The sequence below is a fragment of the Zonotrichia albicollis genome, chromosome 4 (genome assembly GCF_047830755.1).
Source record: "Zonotrichia albicollis isolate bZonAlb1 chromosome 4, bZonAlb1.hap1, whole genome shotgun sequence".
Taxonomy (NCBI): Eukaryota; Metazoa; Chordata; class Aves; order Passeriformes; family Passerellidae; genus Zonotrichia; species Zonotrichia albicollis.
Genome location: NC_133822.1, coordinates 9653493 through 9671524, shown reverse-complemented (window position 1 = coordinate 9671524; position 18032 = coordinate 9653493). Strand labels below are relative to the sequence as shown.

General features: G+C 38.3%; 1 long non-coding RNA gene across 3 annotated transcripts in view; it reads left to right on the top strand.

Moving 5' to 3' along the window:
* LOC141728747 (uncharacterized) overlaps positions 1–13490 on the top strand; it is a 35034-nt gene extending 21544 nt beyond the window's left edge. The window contains exons 4-5 of one of the 3 annotated variants that reach the window (XR_012579896.1): positions 1447–1822; positions 9562–13490. This is a non-coding gene — a long non-coding RNA (uncharacterized LOC141728747). Of the gene's footprint in view, positions 1–1446 lie in introns of all 3 variants that reach the window. The other 2 variants (XR_012579895.1, XR_012579894.1) reach the window with 2 other exon arrangements.
* The last annotated feature ends 4542 nt before the right edge of the window (positions 13491–18032 follow it).

Sequence of the window (18032 nt, the reverse complement as noted above, 5' to 3'; positions counted from 1 at the left end):
TACATCAGGTTTGTTATACCATGGAAATTGTTATGCTATGGAAGCATTTTCTATTTGTGTTCTCATATCTAGTTGCCTGCTCGTCTATAAAAAAATGCCTACACTATCACATTTATGTCCTTCTTGCATCTAGGGAGCCAGCATTAGAGGATACATAAATCATGACATGGTCCAGTAGTCTATTAATTTGGAGGAAGGAAAGGAAATTTATTTAATTATGCAAGTGGCATACTACACTGCTGTTACACAGTCAAGTGGCAGTTTTTGTATTAACTATTCAGATTCAAATGCTTCTGAATTGTAACAGAAAGCACATTTCCACTAGGCCTTCATACTGTCTTGTCATAGACAAATCAGAAAAAAATCAGGCTCTTGTTTTCTTTACCATATAACCTAGGACAGGTACCAGTCTTTTCCTCCATTCACTCAGAACCACAGCCAAATCAGTGGCCTTTTAGATGACTTTACCTGTATTTTTATTTATAGCTTCAACCTTTTCATGGCAGATGCTCACAAATAATAAGCCTGTTCTAATAGCACAATACAGCTTTAGAGTTTTAAATAAAGAATAGTCCCATTGACTCTGAGAGCTTTCCACTCCTTTAAATCTGAAGCAAGACAGACTGAAATATGTTCCTTCATGTGCAGGCTGTGGTTAATTATCAGAGATGCATATGTATTTGTCTAAGAATATTATTTAGTCTTTACCATTTACAGTAATGTTTTGAGAAGTAAGAGCCTGATTCATCCCTGTGCAAGCTCTTTCTAGACCGTGAATCTATTAAATCTTTTTTGTGCTTGAACATTTTGGCTCCTTCGACAAGCTGTTTTTATTTCTTTCTCTTCAAAAAAAAATAAGATTGGTTTGAGAGCTTTTTTGTTTGTTTGTTAGTTAGGAGTTTGCTTTTGCTTTTTTCATTTTTGGGTTTTTTTTTTTTTGTTTGTTTGCGTTTTGTTGGGTTTTGTTGTTTTTCTGCAGAAGATATGCCATATAATTGCAAGTTCTTTTAAAATTGTAAATCCAGTGCTTTCCTCCTATCCTATTCGCTGATGATTTTTTTCCTTAAGCCTTGCAACAAGCTCAAACAAGATAAACACTTCACAGGATACAGAGAACTCTTTGAAGGAGTCATCTCATGTTGGGAGGTGTGACACAGGATCACAGAAATATTTCACCATTAACTTAGCAAAGATTTACATCAATAAAGAAGCAATTTTAGTAGCATTCCTTCAGGGTACATTTTGCAAGTGTCTTACATAATGATAAAATTAGACATGCAATTCTTCATTTGGGTTATCTGTAGAAGCCCTAGTTACCTTTCAGAAAGACAAGTTTCAATAAACACTGTTTCAATGCCTGCTGATGGAATTAAAACATTTTTTCCTATGCTTTCTTTAAACATATCATGTTTCCAGGACTATTTAAAGTGTTTTTCTCCTTAACAGTGGTGGAGCTACAGGGAATACAGACTTCAATGCAGCATTTAGTCCCACAATAGCAGCAGTGTTCATGCTGCAAGTGAAAGTTGTTTATGCTGCTACCTTCCATATTTGAGGAACAGAAAAGCCAAGGCTGGTGAGGGGCAGATCTCATCCCCTCGCATGATGCAGGTCAGTGGAAGGCCAAGTTTGACAACTCAGCTGTGATATAACCTTGAATGGAGTAGAAGAGTCAATTCCCCTTCTTGCAATCTGAAGTCTGGAGCAGGCCAAATCTGCATTCCCCATCACTCTGCTGCTGCACAGAGCTTTGTCTTTTCCTGCCAAGCCTCTGAGCAGAGGAGCGAAGTCACAGCTTTTACAGGCACATCGCTAGCACCATGTAAGTCCTGCCCTGCACACGGCTTGGAAAGTGATGACAATGCTGCAAAGATCAGACACCGAATGGGGGCTGTGTGGGGAGCTGGGAGGGAGCTGATAGAGTTTAAAGCAGTGACATTCCCCCAAAGACTTAGGTGAGGAAGCTTGGCATGAACTTAAATAGACAGATGCTTTTAATGATTGTGAAGAGTCGGTAAAGTTTTTTCTTATAGTACCTTTTTTGTCAGTGAGGGTTAAAGCAAACAGTCATCCATGATCCCACTGTGTAATTGCTCCCATTTTGTTTAGGCAGTTTAACCTCCCTTTAACCCCTCTGACTACTGTTCAAGACGAAACAAAATGACTTTGATGATCTTAGGCCAGCAATAATAATAAACTCCTCTGGTGTTGTAAACCTCTTTGTGTGAAGGACAGAGAGACTGATTACTTCTCCAAACTGTTTGTGCTCTGTGATTGATAACGACCAGTTGAAATTCCCCTTGCTTTTCCCTGTGTACCTCCATGCAAGGGTTATTTAATCCACTGGCACTTGGGAGGAGTTTACCTCGAGGCATGGTGTGGGTTCAAAGGCACAATGAAGAATGGCTTTCCATAGACAAGTTCTGGGGGCAGAGCCTTCCAAAACCTGCAGTCTCCTCTCCTGTGTAACAAGCTGGGAGTTAGCTCCCTGACTAGCACAAAGAACTTCAGTTGAGATGCATTTGTTTTATTGCCAGGGTATATCAGTTTCATTAAAGCTTGTTCTGGAGTATTGTCAACCATTCAAAGAAAAAGCTGTGCCATTCAAATGCTCTCATCACTTTTGGCTGCTGACAGATCCAAGGCATCTCCAGACCACTCAAACTCCATCACCACTCAAACTATCCATACCTGCAATTCCAGTGTGACAGCGTGCTCTGCAATTACCACAAAGTGCAGGAGGCTGGGAGAAAGACATGCTGTGGCAAGAAATGTCTGTTAAAAATATGCAGAGTAAACATATTGCTGAGTTAAATTGACCTGATTTGCATTCATAAATAAGGTAAGGTGAATGTAATTATGCTGTGGCCATGGACTAAAGGTCACATGTCATGATTTTTAATTATAAACACTCTAACAGCAAAACAGCAATGATGCATGGATCTGTGAGGACATCCATTTAGTAAAGTTTTAAAATCCTCAAACTCCCACAGATGTGTGCGCATCCCTGGGTAGGGGAGAAAGCAGAAAAGAGAGAGTTCCCTCTCCTTAAAGTCTGCCTTTAGTCAAATCTTCTGTCTTTGGAAATATATTATTAGATATAGTGTGGTGAAAATGAAGTTTCCAAAGTAAGTTGCTATTAAGTTAATATTAGTGCTTCAGATTACCCAAATTCTTCTTTCAAGCATGTTTCAAAACAAGAAAAAGGTAAGTTTCTTTTCAAAGCCTTTGGCTATTCTGGCTCTGTGGATGTTGCTGCAGGATTTAACCATTCCTTTCAAGTATGAATGCTCAGAAGTTTTGACATGGAAAGAACACACAAGAATTTTTTAAACAATTAAAAAACAGATATCCAGCCATGTAACTTGGGCCATTATTTAGTTATTAGAGTATCTAGTAGGCAGACATATCAACAAATAAATCAAAGTAATGTGGAGGAATTCTTGTACTCCCACTGCTGATGGATCTACATTGCCCCTACAATTCTGCTGAGTGTGTGAATCTGGAATCAGTCTACACTGGGCTAAATTATGTTACTTTGTGGGGCTTTGGCTCTGTACAGTTGCTTCTGCTGAATTGTTTTAAGCCTAGATGGACTGGAATGAACTCCTAAAAACTTTATCAGAGAGAAGAGATTCATTAAACAAAGCAGGATTTTGTTTTGTTTTGTGTTTCTTTCAAGGAAACTCTAGAAAAGTTAATGCCTGGTATTAGGCTTAAATTTTCTTACTTTTTTTTAGAGTTACCAGATATTAGAAAGGAAAAAAGTCTGAAATTTAAAGAGCAAAGCCCTCAGCAACCAGGGCTTCACCAGCTCATAAAAAGAACGAGTAAAAAATGTGAACTGCAAACACAAATGAAACAATAATGAACATATGTGAAACATGGAATCACAGAAAGAAAGGAATTCTAGACTGATGTTTGGAGTGCATCTGACTATTTACTGTTTAATGTGGCAAAGTGTCCCCCAAATTTTTGCTTTCCATATGGATTCAGCAAGAAATGAACTTTAATGTCAAATTTATGCCTGGGGAAAATTCTACCATTTACTGAGGACAAAGTAAGGTCCAATATTTCACTGCAAAGTGAGATAAATTAATTATTTGAAATAGTGTTCCCACAGCTGTAACATTCTTTACCTGAAGCTCAGACAGGTGCATAATTCTTCCCTGTCTTAGAAAACCATCAAAGATTTTTCTTTTGGCATTTGCTTTAAAACTGTAGTCCTCACTGATCACTACAAAAAGGGGTAAAACCAATAGCACACTAGAAAGGGAAAGATCAGAAGAGTATGGTGATAATTCACAGCAGCAAGGACCACCTCAGGAAGAAGATGCCTCAGCAGACTCTGGATTTCAGTGCTCTTTTGCAATATGAAATGTATTAAACAGGGTCCTACATGGTCCAGATCTGACTCCTATGCTGAAGTGACTTCAGAAAGGTCATCTTTCAGGTGTGAAGGAGATTTCTCTACTTTGGCCATCTTTGTGATGAGTTTTCTCACCACTTCACACATGTGTCATGAGCCTCCATGATACAGTTTTCATACAGGTGGAAAAGATGTTTTCAAGAAAATTCCATTCTCAATCTGAACATCTATTTAAATGCAAGCAGATTTTTTCCCCCAAAAAACACCTAACAAATTAAAACATCTGCTTCAAGGGAATCACAAGTTTATTGCTGTCATAACAAGCTGACTTTTGACATGCTGTACTTGGCTGAATTAAAGCCACAGTACACCACACTCCAGAGAAGCAGTGCTGGGTTATAGTTTGCTGGAACATCTGCAGAGTAAAAAATGCATGTTAGCTCTCAAGTTCAAAGAGCTCTTGGAAATGCATTCTCTAAAAACACAAACTGGAAGATGGCATATGGTTAGTTCCTCTTTTTGTTTTGTTCATAAACTTGTTTGTGAGATATAAATATCCTTAATTCTGAAACTTAATAATCTGCCCTGAACACAAACACTATCAAGCCAGGCCAAGTGAAAGATCCTTATTGTAATATTGTGCTCCATGGGGACAAAAGTGTGCTTGGGGATAAAGTAGAGAGAGAACCAGATAAGCACTTTCTGAAGTGCCCTTTCAAGTATAACTTTACTGATGGACCAAGGAAGAATTTAATATATTGCTGTGTTTATGGCTTTCTTGGATGTTCTGCTCTGCAGTTTAGTTCCAGTTTCCTGTTTGCAAAACAGAGACCATAGTAACTCTCTGCCAGAAAATGCTCTCTGAATTTGTTATGTGAACTGTCAGATCCTCCTGTAGTACCTCAGGACTGCAGGTCGTGTAAACACGGAGACAGAGGGATGGAGGCAAAACCACAGAGAGGGCAATCTACCCTTTTTCTCTCTTTGCACTCAATGTTTCTCAGAGCAAGGTAGAAGAATAGAAAGATCTAACTGCTACTACTTTCTTCTCACTCTGGTATCTCCATCCTCTTTCACAGATCAAGGAGTAATAAGGAAATATTTCTTACCACCTCAGAAGCTAGCAGTCAAGTCATCCTAAATTACCAGACCATTTCTAAGAGAATAACCTAAGGGAAGTAATAAATATCAAGCTCACATGAAAATTTAACTATTGGGGGATTTTTTTTGTAAGGCTGTTCTAGAAATCAAACATTGTTGAAAGGTTCAAAATTTTTACTTTACAGTGAAAGTCCCTATGCAGTTCAACTCTATTGTATATTGGTTTAATGGATTATCTAATCAAAAGCTTACATATTTGACTCAGAGATTAGTTAAGTAGGGGGATGATAGGTTCTCTCCATGATGTGGGGAGAGAATTGTGTCAAGGATTTCTGGAAATAATAAATTCTTAATTCCTGTCATTTCAATTTGACCAATAATGTAAATATACACAAAAACTTTAGGAGGAGAGTCTAACCGTGTAACATCTACGTTCTAACCCTAACTCTGAGAGTATAACCCTGTAACATTTATGTTCTTGGCAAAGTATATGCATGGAGTCAACTGCATCCTGCTCTGTGGTCACTCATTTTTACAAAAGTATGAAGCACCTGAATGGGAAGGGCAATCCCTTCTAGGGATAGCTGAGGGCCTCCTGCTAAGGTTTAAAACATTGAATGTTTTGGTTTGCACTAATCAGCTGCATCAGTTGTGTACGTTGTAGTTGACTCCTCTTAAATAAAATGGCAAAGGAGGGAGAAACTAAACAAAAAAAAAAATCAGGAACAACAAAGCCATTAATTCAGCAGGCTGATGCTGAGTCAGAACTCTCAGTGGCTCTTTTCCCCTAACCAGCCCTCGAAAAACTTGGAGAACTGGCAAGCTCAGGAAGACTAATACGGTAGTGACAGCACGCTACATGGAAAACACAGCATAGACAAAAGCAAACAGGTTGACAAAGCAAAAGATTTATGTTCATATTGTGGATACAACATTTTCGCGGTGCCCATTGCCTCTTTTCTTTGGATCAACTGCAGGCAGCCTTGCATGCTGTGTTGTGACTTGGCTGACACAGCAGGAGCAGCAACTACTTTAACACTGATCTAGGATAAGGGGAGCAGCTGCTCCCATCTAGACCCAAAGATACATTCCTTTTTTCCTTCCTTTCAAAAATCACTTTCTACCTCTGTTCTGTCAACACTCCCCTACTAAGGGTCAGGGAAAAATTTATTCCACCTCTTTTATCACATACATTCATATGTAGCACTTCATTTACTGAGGTATTTTTTGCAGGAGATGATAACTCTTAACTCCTAAAGGTTTGGAAGACTGGGTCTTCTGATCATAAGCTCTGGCTCCTAAAGGTCAGATGCTGCTTGCTTAGTTATGTCAATTTTATTACAGTCACCTCACTTTCCATGTACAATAGGCATTTGATGATTGATGTTTCGTAATGGGACATTCCTACTGAACTCTTTAAGAAATTCTTTCCCTCCATTCAAAAGTTCAAAGGAAAGAGAAAAATTGAAACAGCAATTGCATAAGATTTATGTACTGTACAGTGAGAAGCCAAATACTCTCCTGTTGAACACAGTTATCTAGCAGCAATTGAGAACAGCATGTGGAAACCGACTTCAGGTATTCTTGGCTTGAAACTGCAGTCCATTTTTATAAAAAAGCGGGAGATAAGGAGAATCAAAAAACAGACGATATAATCTTCTAGTTCAAAAGTATAAACTAATTCTAGTATTGAAGCAATACCTTAAATTGTTATATTTATGTCTACAGTGGAGTTCATTCTTTCAGAGTCTCAGATAGGAAGTTTGTGACAAATAATTTCTATTTTTTACCTATTGAAACTGCTATTTCTTTCCATCTGGTTATGGCTGCTAAGAACTGAATTCACAAAACCAGCCTTTGTACACCATTTCTGGAAATGTATAATTCATTTACAAATTCAGTAGAATAGACATCATTATAATCTCATGTCACCACTTGCATTTCTTGTTATAAAAATCAAATTAATCAAAAGATCAGAACTAATTGACTGTTTTCCCAACATAAGAACATAAACAAATTTTTCAACTCTGAGTCATTCTTCATGGAAATTTAGTTATTTCTGTTACTATAGTTAAGGTGTTTTATTTACCCTTTTTAAATGAAGAGCTAATTAAGGCTGTGCGATATTCAGACCACCAATGTCTCTGTGCTGTGATAAGTGGTATCTTTGAAGTTTTTAAAAGAGGCTCACAAGTGAAGTTTGATCAAGTGTATTCTTTATTTAGGTCCACATAAAATTAGATATTTTTTGGCACACATGGTAAGAATTTTGTCAGTACTCTCCCACCTGCCTTCATGAAATGGTGCCTTATTTTTCAGCACAACTCACTGTAATACCTGCAATGTTTAAAATTACTGGTTTTGAACTGTACATAGAGAGACCATGATTTATATGCTCTCATTCCAGGTATTCCATAAACACTTTAGCAATGTGAATTTCATTTCCAGGACAAGTGCTGCCACTTAGTTGCAAGCAGACTATTTCATTCCCAGGCATTTAAAAACAGCTAGTAAAAAGTTGAATGAGAAACTGCTTAAAAATACTTATTTAAAGAGGGAAAAGTATTTATGCATGTGATCATCTGAGAACACAAAAAGCTTAGATGTTTCTAGCTTTTTGAAACTTAGTCACATACCTCAAAATTAAATCTCTTTGAAAAGCAGGAGGATAACATGGGGTTATAGGCTGTTGTTGGAGAAAAAAATTAAACAAAAATGTGTTTGAAAGATTTTATCAAAATTATCTATTTGTTAAAGTATGTTGCAAAGGCCTAGAAACTCTGATATAGTATTTCTAAGCTCCTGACACCTATCATTTCAAGAACTTAGTCTCTCTCCAAAGAGCATCAAGCAATATGACAGACACCTGCCATAGGTGACTTCTCTCTACTTTCCCCCAGAACTCTCTGTGCTGTGTTGCTTTGTGAGAGTTTTAAATGCCCACAGTCTTCCAAACCTATGGAGGAAGGCAGGGAGGAGTATTTCGACAAAGAGTGGAATGGAGTGAGATTTCTCTTGGTTTGTGTGCATGTAATTTACACTCTGAGATTAATGTAGAACAGAGCTCAATTTTTTGGCTCCAGCAAAGATGGAAAGAAAAGAGTGTATTTAAAGGCAAAGTGTAAGAGTACCTGCCCCTGCTACAAAAGAAACAAATATTCTTGATTTAAGGTGCTATTCCTCAATACCACATGTTGAACCTGTGCAATTCTCTTTTGAGAGAGCTGGCAATGAAAAAACACCCCATGACCTCAGGTTACTTCATCCTCTTAGGAACTCCCATTCCCAAAAACTCTTTCCTGTCTATATCCAATTGACACTAACAATTTGAAAGCTTTCTCTAAATAAAAACAAAGAAATATGAGTAAGATTGAAAGTCCTGGTTTCCTCAAAAGTCCAATGGCTTAAAAGGAAGACTTCAATAAACCCTGTTAATAAAAAAAAATAGTTCTAACTTCTTCTCTTTAGCAATTTGTTCTGGACGATGTCAGCTTGTTGATGGAATAACAACTCAACCTCACATTTAACAGAGCTGTGTATTGTCATAAGACAATATAAAAAAAGTCATAAATCAAGGTGAGTACTCTTTTTTTCCTGTGCCTTAAAGACTTCTTTTGAGGAGAAGCATTATGTTCTCAAACTTTGACTATTCGCATTTTCAGGACTTTAAGAAGAATTTTAGACATAACTTCAGTATAACCTTTATTTTAAAGAATGAAAAAGAAAGAGTTGGAAATATATTTGATTTCCACTGCAAGGGTCTGGTAATGGGAGGGAGGGAGGTCCAGGGTTGGCTTCTCTGCCTCCAAGTCCAACATAGCTAAAACCAGCTGGTTTCAAGATGCACCCATCCCTGTCCAAGGCTGAGAACTAAGAATAAACTTAAGCCTAGGAAGAAGCAAGTGGCAGGGCAAGGTGTTTTTCAAGATGTTTTACTTTTCATTATCCTGCTCTGATTTTCATTGATAATAAATTCAGCTAATTTTCCCTAAGGCAGGTCTGTTCTGTCTGGGACAGTAATTGATGAGTGATTTCTCCCTGCCCTTATCAATTTATGAACCTTTCATTATATTTTTCTCTCTTCTGTCCAGCTGAGGATGGGAGTGGGCTTTGATGGACACCTACCATCCATCCAGGGTCAAAACACCACGAGAAAAGGAAAAGGGAAAGTTACAAACCAGCACTGACAGTGTTCTTTCCTACCAGAGTGATTTCTGCCATGTTATGCTGACCTTGGTCACTGCAGAAAATGCCTCAGAAGCCCAAGAGCTATTAGCAAAGAAAACTTGCCTTTGACTGAATCAATGAATAGCTCCAAGACTATCTCTCCTTTGTTTGTGTATGTGTTGTTGTTTGAGTTTCTGAAGCTTCATCATCCTAATAGGACTGAATTTTCCTATAAGGATTGATGCTGCATACCAGATTTCCTCTATTCATCATAAAAGCCCTGACATACTATTGTCACAAACATAAAAGGACCTACTTAATCCAACTAGCACTGAATTCTCCACCAATTAATTTCGGGTGAGTTTCCTGCTCAGAACAAAAAATCAAGAGTCAAGCAGATGCTGGGACTGAGTTTGAATTGAGGCATTGAGTCATTGGATGACCTTGTGGACAGTCTCTTGACCTCTGTGAGCCTCAGCAGCCCAACAGCACTGCTGGGGAAAGGCAGGACCTCACTGCACTCCAGAGGCTGTGCCCAGGCCTTCCAGGCTAAGCTACAAAACAGCAAAATAAGCATGCTAATACAGAAACATTTCCTCAATGATTCAGCTGACCCCTCTGACTTCTTCCTCAAAGGCTGAGAGTGACCAGGAAGTCAGTGAGGAAGAAGGATGATTTCACTTGTTCTTGCTGGGTGGGCTCCACTCACTGTTTAGCTGCAGAAAATCTGAGTGGGATTGCCAAAAATGCCTTTAAAATACATTGCCAGTGTTGGCAAGACAGAAAGTACAAGCAGAAGCACCTGTGTGTGTGCTGAGCACAGCTGGATATGGACTACTAAAGAAGTTTCCATGGTGTACATGCCACAGTGCTGCCATGCTGAGCATGTCTGGCTGGGAAAGAAGGGAAGGACAGCAAAATTCAACGAGGTTCAAATCCATGGAAGACAGGCATCACTCACTGACATTTTCCAAAGGCTTCTGCACAGTCATTTCCTCTCTGAAATTGCGTAGTGTCCCGTGTTCTCCATCAGTACAATTGGTTCTGCACATCTCCACAGATAGTTTATGTGACTTGTGATCTGACTTCCCCTGAGGAAACAGCTGTCCCACTGTGAGATATTATTGTCCCCATCACTGGCAACACTAACATGAGCCAGTGGCTCTGGAACAGATCACAAAAGTGCTGTGCATCATCTTCAGAGCAAAATCACTCAGGTCAGCTAAGGAAGCCCTGTGCTATACAGTAAAAGCTAGCTATTTGATTAGAAAGGATTAGACAGTTTGCATAAATTATTTTCTCATTTCACATCACTAGGTTGAAGAAAATAGCGTAGGCAATGAGAAACAGACTTTACCATAGAAACAAGACTCCACTTCCCAGCTCAGTGCTCTGATTTCTAGATAAGGGCACCTAAAAATCATGACCCCCTGTTCCTGAATTGCAGGTCATAATCTGTCAGCAGAGATAAAAAATCCCTTCACCCAGAACACATCACAAAAGACAGTGACTGAAGGCACTTCATTGTGGTGTGGAAACAAGGAGTCCTGTCATTCCTGAAGCAATACTGCAATGATTGGTAATTGCATCAGAAGGTATGCCAGTACTGCTTTAAGTTAATTTAATCTAGTTAGATGTGATCTAAAGGTGTCCAACAAGTCCATGAGTATATTTCATTTAGGGCATGCATTTTCTGAACCACAAAACAATCTTAGCTCATCTGGGCAAAGGCAAGAAAGTTAATGAAAACACTCAACAGAACAATGGATCTCTTTCCCAAACCTTATATAAAAATTCTAAATGCTTTGAAGTTTTACTGTACAGCCGCTTTTTAGCATAACAACATATTATTCCCAAGCAAGTTTTTTGTGTGTTTAGAAAACAGGGAGAAGACAGAAAACAAAACTGAAAATATACTTATCATGTAGGGATCCCTCTATAAACACTAGTCTATAGAAAGAATCACATTCTATTTGCTAGGCATCTAACAGTGCACAACAAAACTGAAACCATATCTGATGCTTTTCTCAATAGTAGGAAAATGTCCCAGTGGTTTTGCCAGGATCACAACTGCATGCTCACTTGGACTTAATATAACTTCTCCTTCTGCCTTTAACTTTAGTTTTATGAATCACAAGCAGTAACAACTGAAAAAGCTTGCTTCAAGTATTCATAAATATTAAAAATATACTATGCCATTCTACAGCAGTGAAGCTTGTACTCAATGTGATGCATTTAGCAATGTCCTTGAATTACCTGTATTTAGGATGTAACCCAAAACCACGGCTCTTGACCACTTTTATAGCTGTGAATGGTCCCCTGGCTCCTTTCACTTGAGCAGGGGTGTTAACCCCAGTGTCCTGGCTTGCTTCCAGCTTACGTAATGATATTGTGCTGCCTTAAATTCTCCAAGAGGTCCTAACTATGGAAGCTATTCTTCACTTTCTCTTCCTTGAGAAACATTGCCAGCAGAACATATCTACCAATCTGTGTCTGAGAGCTGGTCAGATTTCCCCATTGGAGTAAATGGTCTCTGTCTATAATATATAAACTTGTTCAGACATGCACAACTCTGTGTCTGGGGTTTTGTGCTGATTGCTTGGATATGGATAAATATGAATAAATATATGTATAAATACATACAAAGATACTTAGAGTTGTATTGGAATAGTCTTTTTAGCAGAAGGAAATATTTTTCAGCTTTAACTGGTTATGGCATTTTTGAAGGAATTATGTAATATATGGAGCAAAAAAAGAACAAAACCTGAGAGGATTTAATTAAGTGACATAAGATGCCTATGGCAGAGGCAGGAACTTAACCCAAGTCTCAGGATTTCAGCTTTCAGTATGACATCATTTCTTTCCCTGAAGGACCACTATGTAATATAGTGCAAAATATATAACCAAGGTATAGCTATGTGTAATATAATGCAGGGCATGTAATGAAGAATGTATAGTATAACAAAGAAATACAGTGATCTAATCTCATCTCTGAAAAGAAATTTCTTTTGGAGGGAAAAGAAAGTAAGTACTCTATCTATTTTGGGGCCAGTGTCTCTAGAATAGTGTTGAAGACTTCTCCAACAGTTAGAAACTGGATGCCTCAACCTTCCCTCCATTTCTGCCCTTCAGTCACCATTTTAATTTTATTCTATTCCTCTAATTCTAAGGATGAAGCTGCCATAGGCACATAATGGAGCCTTTACTACATCAAAGAAGACTACCACATCTCTCTCTGTCAAAACCATGGAAGGGTGTGCTCAACTTCTACCATTGAAACTGATTTCCATACATTTCATGACTCAGTATTTGCATCCTGGTGGTGTAATAATATAGTAATATTATATACTTGTGGGTTTTGTTAGAGAGGGAGCATCACTTGTGGTTTGACACATCTCTACTCTCTCTCCATACAATTACTTTGCAAATACATTGGCAGAGGGCAAGGGAGAAGGGATGGTAGATTTTTTAGCATTCACTATGACAGAGAACTTTGAAAAATCTGAGGCCTAATGATTTTTCTGTCACAGACTATGTGCCCCTGTTTTTTCCATCTACGGAACTGCAATAATTTTTAATGAACTCATAAGAGTGTTGTGAGGTTGAACATAGCATTGTCGTGGTTTGTAAACTATGTGGAGATTTTTGGCTAAAAGGTGCTGTAAAAGTGTAAAGAAGTTAATTGAAATTAAAGGAGTGAATTCCTAATGTGTATCTCTGTGTTTATGAGCAGGTTTTTCACCTTGCCCTCGTGGAATTTGAGAAATAAAAAACACAGCCCCAAAGAATTTACATGTGAGCAGAAAGTACGGTTGAAAGGCCAGAAGAAATTTCAAATTATCATCCCCATTTTACAGAGAAAGAGCTCAAACATGAACAACATATTTGTTTTAGTATGTACAGAAAAGGAGCAGCAGATGCAGGGATGTAAAGGCAGATCTCCTAAAGACCAGCCCAAGTGCTTATTTTAGATGAGACTTCTAGTTAGCAGTCTCTCTACAATCTTCCCACTGCTCAGTCTAATTACAGATTTTTACTGCTGTTAGAAAGGTAAAACCAGTCCCTTAAAAACCTACAGCTAGCTTGGAAACCGAATACAGCAGCATGCTTTGTTTTATCACCTTCTTGTTTAGTTAAGCCTTTTTTTTCCTCCCCTTTTCTTTTTGTTGTCACATGGAGCTCATGAAACTCCTTAGTTTTGATAGTGTTTTTTATTACGAGGATTTCTTTAGGTAGCTGAAGTGGCTGAGAGCAGGGCTTGCTGAGGAAGTGCTCAGCCATGGCCCACTGGTTGGTGTCAAAAGGGCAGCATCTGGTACCATTCTCCCCGGGCTCAATTGCTCCTTTCTTCCAGCTCTTTTCAGACCCAGGTACAACTTGAGAAGTGCACTCTGTGTTATAAAAGCCCTGATAGAATGGCAGCTTTATGTGCATAAATCTGTTCTCACTGCCAACACCACAACTTAGCCAAATAACAACTGCAGCCACAATAGCAGGAGGCCAAAGTTTTCTAAGACTAAATTTGTCACCTCGTCTCTTGCAAGTAGCTGCCTACAGAAGTGAATATGACCTTAAATTTGATTCTCCCATTGTACACAAGCTTCACAGAAAATTGAAAAGTGTTGATTTACTGTTCTATAGATTTCCTCCATTTTTCTTTACTTTTTCTGTGTATTCCTGACAAAATTATGTATTTTTTTAAATATTGAGGAAAAAAAGCACAACTTAAACAGTGACAGATCCATGGTTAACCAACAAATCTATGTAAAACCCAACTGTCAGAATTTGCTAATCTGAACAAAGGGAGTTTAATTTTGATTTTATTGAAATATAAAATGTCCTCAAATTAAAATCAAATGAATATATCTTTATAGTCAAACTGAGACTCAACCAAGGCAGACAGCATCAAGTGCTCGTTCACAGAGTGGGGTCAGCACTCTTTCTTCACTGCCTTTGCCAATGTTTATGTTTTTTTCTAATCAGGGGAAAATCAGAGCCATGTGGACACCTAGAGGAAAAACAGCAGGTCTCAAAATGTTATTGGCAGGGTGAAATTTGTGATTGTCCCATGGCACTTAGTTTATTTGTCAATTTTGTTTCAGTTACATTTTCATATTAATGTCTTCTATTTTGTGAAGTCGTTTGGGCTGGAAACAAATTTTCTCATGGTTTTTATAGAATTTTAGAGCAGCCATTCCCAGGTGGAACTCTTATAAAGAAAAGCTTTATTTTAATCCACAGGCCCAAATCTAATATATAACCTCTCTATTCTTATAAGGCATAGGTTAACATGGCAGGTGTTTCAAGTTCCTGGGAGATGCATTAAATAGACAAATTTAAACCATGATTAATAACAATCTTTTTTTTTTTCATTTTGAAGGAGAGGAGAATATGAAATTTCAGTCAGGTATATACTATAAACAGCTTTAGGATACAAATAACCTTCATAACACCTGCATGTGGGGAAACAAAGTTACATTTTAGAGTGTGTTTAATAGAACAAGTCAAAAAAACCCCACTACTAAAGGAAATATTGCAGTGCAAGGGCATAGCAGTCATAATTTTTAAAAGAGGTAGTCAAAATAATGAACAAACAGCCAATAACTAGAAAATCACCTGAAGTAGTGAATTCAAAGGGCTTATTAAAAATATCAAATTTACCTTTTAAAAGACCTGTGTAATTACATGAATCATGATAAAGCATGCAGGGCAGGCAAGGCAAGCATGTGCTGTAAATTCTGGACCATCTATGGTTGTACACGTGCAGAAAACACAGCAGGTTCCCCAGCACATGGCAGCATAAACGTTCAGCAGAGCAGGCCTGAAGGCAGTTTGTGATGCTCCATCATGGACCTGCCTGGCTAGGAAAGCTTTGCCTATCTCACAGTTTGTCAGCAGAGGAGCTGAACGCATCCAGGGTTAATGGGACATGCCACTTCTTAAATCCAATTGGCACATTTCTTCTGACAAAGCCACCAGACTGTGGTATTTGAATTCTGTTTTTGCTAGTATCAAACTTCTTCCTTAAGCACTAAGAAAAAAAAACTTTTGTCCTCCAGTCTTAAAGACGTGTTAAACACAGCCATGGCAGGCCTGAGGGTGCACGCCAGAGCTCTGACTCACTAGGGTGAATGAAAAAAATATGATCTGTGAAGAAGGATAAAGAATTTTTGTTACATTTCTTTTTAGTCAGAAGAGCTAATCTCAGGGGCAGATTCCAGAGTTTATTCATGTGAAAATCACTGTATAAACAATCTGAAGTTTGCCTGGCTGTATTATGTGTGCTTAGGCTGAGTACTGGGAGTGGTGTGTTTATCCATTCCGAACATGATGGGATGCTGATTTAGATAGTAACTATGGATTGGACACCCAGTTAATATCTAATCTTGATGTGTAAATCTTTTGGCTGACTCTGTTAAGTCTGTTGGAAAGAGACTGTATTCTAGATTCTTGGAAGTCCCTTATGAATCCAATAGGTGATTATTTAACATCTTGGTTTCTGATTCCACTTAGTGTGCTGTCAATAGTATCAGTCAGAGGATTAAACATGGTGAGTCATTATTTACAAAGAATCGAGTGCGGCTATTCAAGAAGACTTCAGTGACTACAAGCCAAATCCCCAACACAAACTTTGTGAAGTTACAAAAGAAAAGCAATCAAGGAAAAATTATACCTGTGGCTCCTGAGATGTAAAGAAGGGTATAAGGAGTGTATGAATATTGGCTTTCCTTCAAGTAATGAAAACATCCAAGGGGATGTTAAAAGAAAGGATTTGGGGAAACTGCTGTCAGTGAAATGTCTCTGCATTTTGCCTTCTGAAACCAAATGTATTCCTATTAAGAAGGAGAGTTGTAACTGCTTAAAAATGTCTACTAGCCAGAATGCATTTCTCATGATCCTATAAGATCTGTGATCCAAAAGGATACAGAGTTACACTGAGTTATACTCATCAACATAAACTGAGTATTCTGTTGGATTTGAGTGTGGGGGACTATTTTGTTTTCTCCAGTGATACTTTTTGACATGAATAAGACGTGCTGTTTTTTTTCATCTGAGTTGCGTTAAATAACTGAACGGTTACTTGTGGATGTTGGATTCGATATGGGGAAGTCAGTTATGGTTCATAATTTAATACACATAGTGGATTTGAAATGGTCTCTAAAGAAGCTCAGAGGAAACTCATATACAAATGCCTATTGGTTTGCCTTGGATTTGTGTTTGTACAGAGAAACCAAGAAGCGTACATAACAAGAACTTGGTGTTTCTCCAGCTATCTGAACCAGTATTTCATTTTAAATATTTCCATGTGTATATGAAGCTGAAAAATTTTTTATGCAAACATCCATGATATAATTTCTCTCTTTCAAGTTACTAGGCACAATAAATAATAAACCCACCAGAACAATAACATTGAGAATTTGACTTTAGAATATCTTAGGAAACAAACGTATCTTCAGAGTGGTTAGCTGGTGGGAAGGCATGGCAGAGCAAATACAGCAATGACATGTGATATGTTTTCATTCCTCCCATAATATTTCAGGTCAGTAGAAGCCTAATTTGATGACCAGTCTCCGTGAAACATGGTGGTACTCACGGTAAAATGACAAAAAAGTGCCAACCTGACTGACAAAAGTTCCAACCTGATTTACAGAGTGAGTCACACACATTCTTAAGAACCTTTGGGTAAGGAAACATTGAGGCTGGCTTGAACTCCTTCACTCTTTTTGAAGCTTCAACATTTACCTTATATAACACATGGCTAGTATACTACAGTATGGCCAGATCTCAGACTAATGATTACTTTCTCTTACCTCTGATAAGTGCACAAGCCCAGATGTTCAATCTAAACACCACACAGACTGCATGCTGATGCTATAGATCCTCCCACCTCCATTATACCTCAGTGAAACTGGGTCAGCAAACACGAACTGGGCACCTTCATTTCTTCTCTGCAAAATGGATCAGGCAGCATATGAATTTCATTTTGCATCCTGAGTTGTGGATATGTCTCCAGGACATCTGACAACACTCTTGATAAGTTAAAGATTTGGTGAGTCATGGTTAGTTACAGATTGAGTATCCCAAATCCTCCCTGCCTAGAAGGAGGATGGAGAAATGCCACGGACACAATGCCCATCTGTAAAAAGCAATAAAGCCTCAGCTGTTTATGTGGAGATGGATGTTCCCACTCCACTGTCGCTGATGGCTCCATTCTGCAAGATGTCAGCAAAATACTTGAGCACTTGTGACTTTCATGAACAAAGGACAACAGAATTCCTCATCTGCTAATACCCTTTGTGTTAAAAAGCCAATTTGCCTCAAAGTCACTTCTGCAAAGTTCTTTCATTCTGTAGAAGAGTCAGGCACACTGAAAAGTTGAATTTCAGTTAGGATT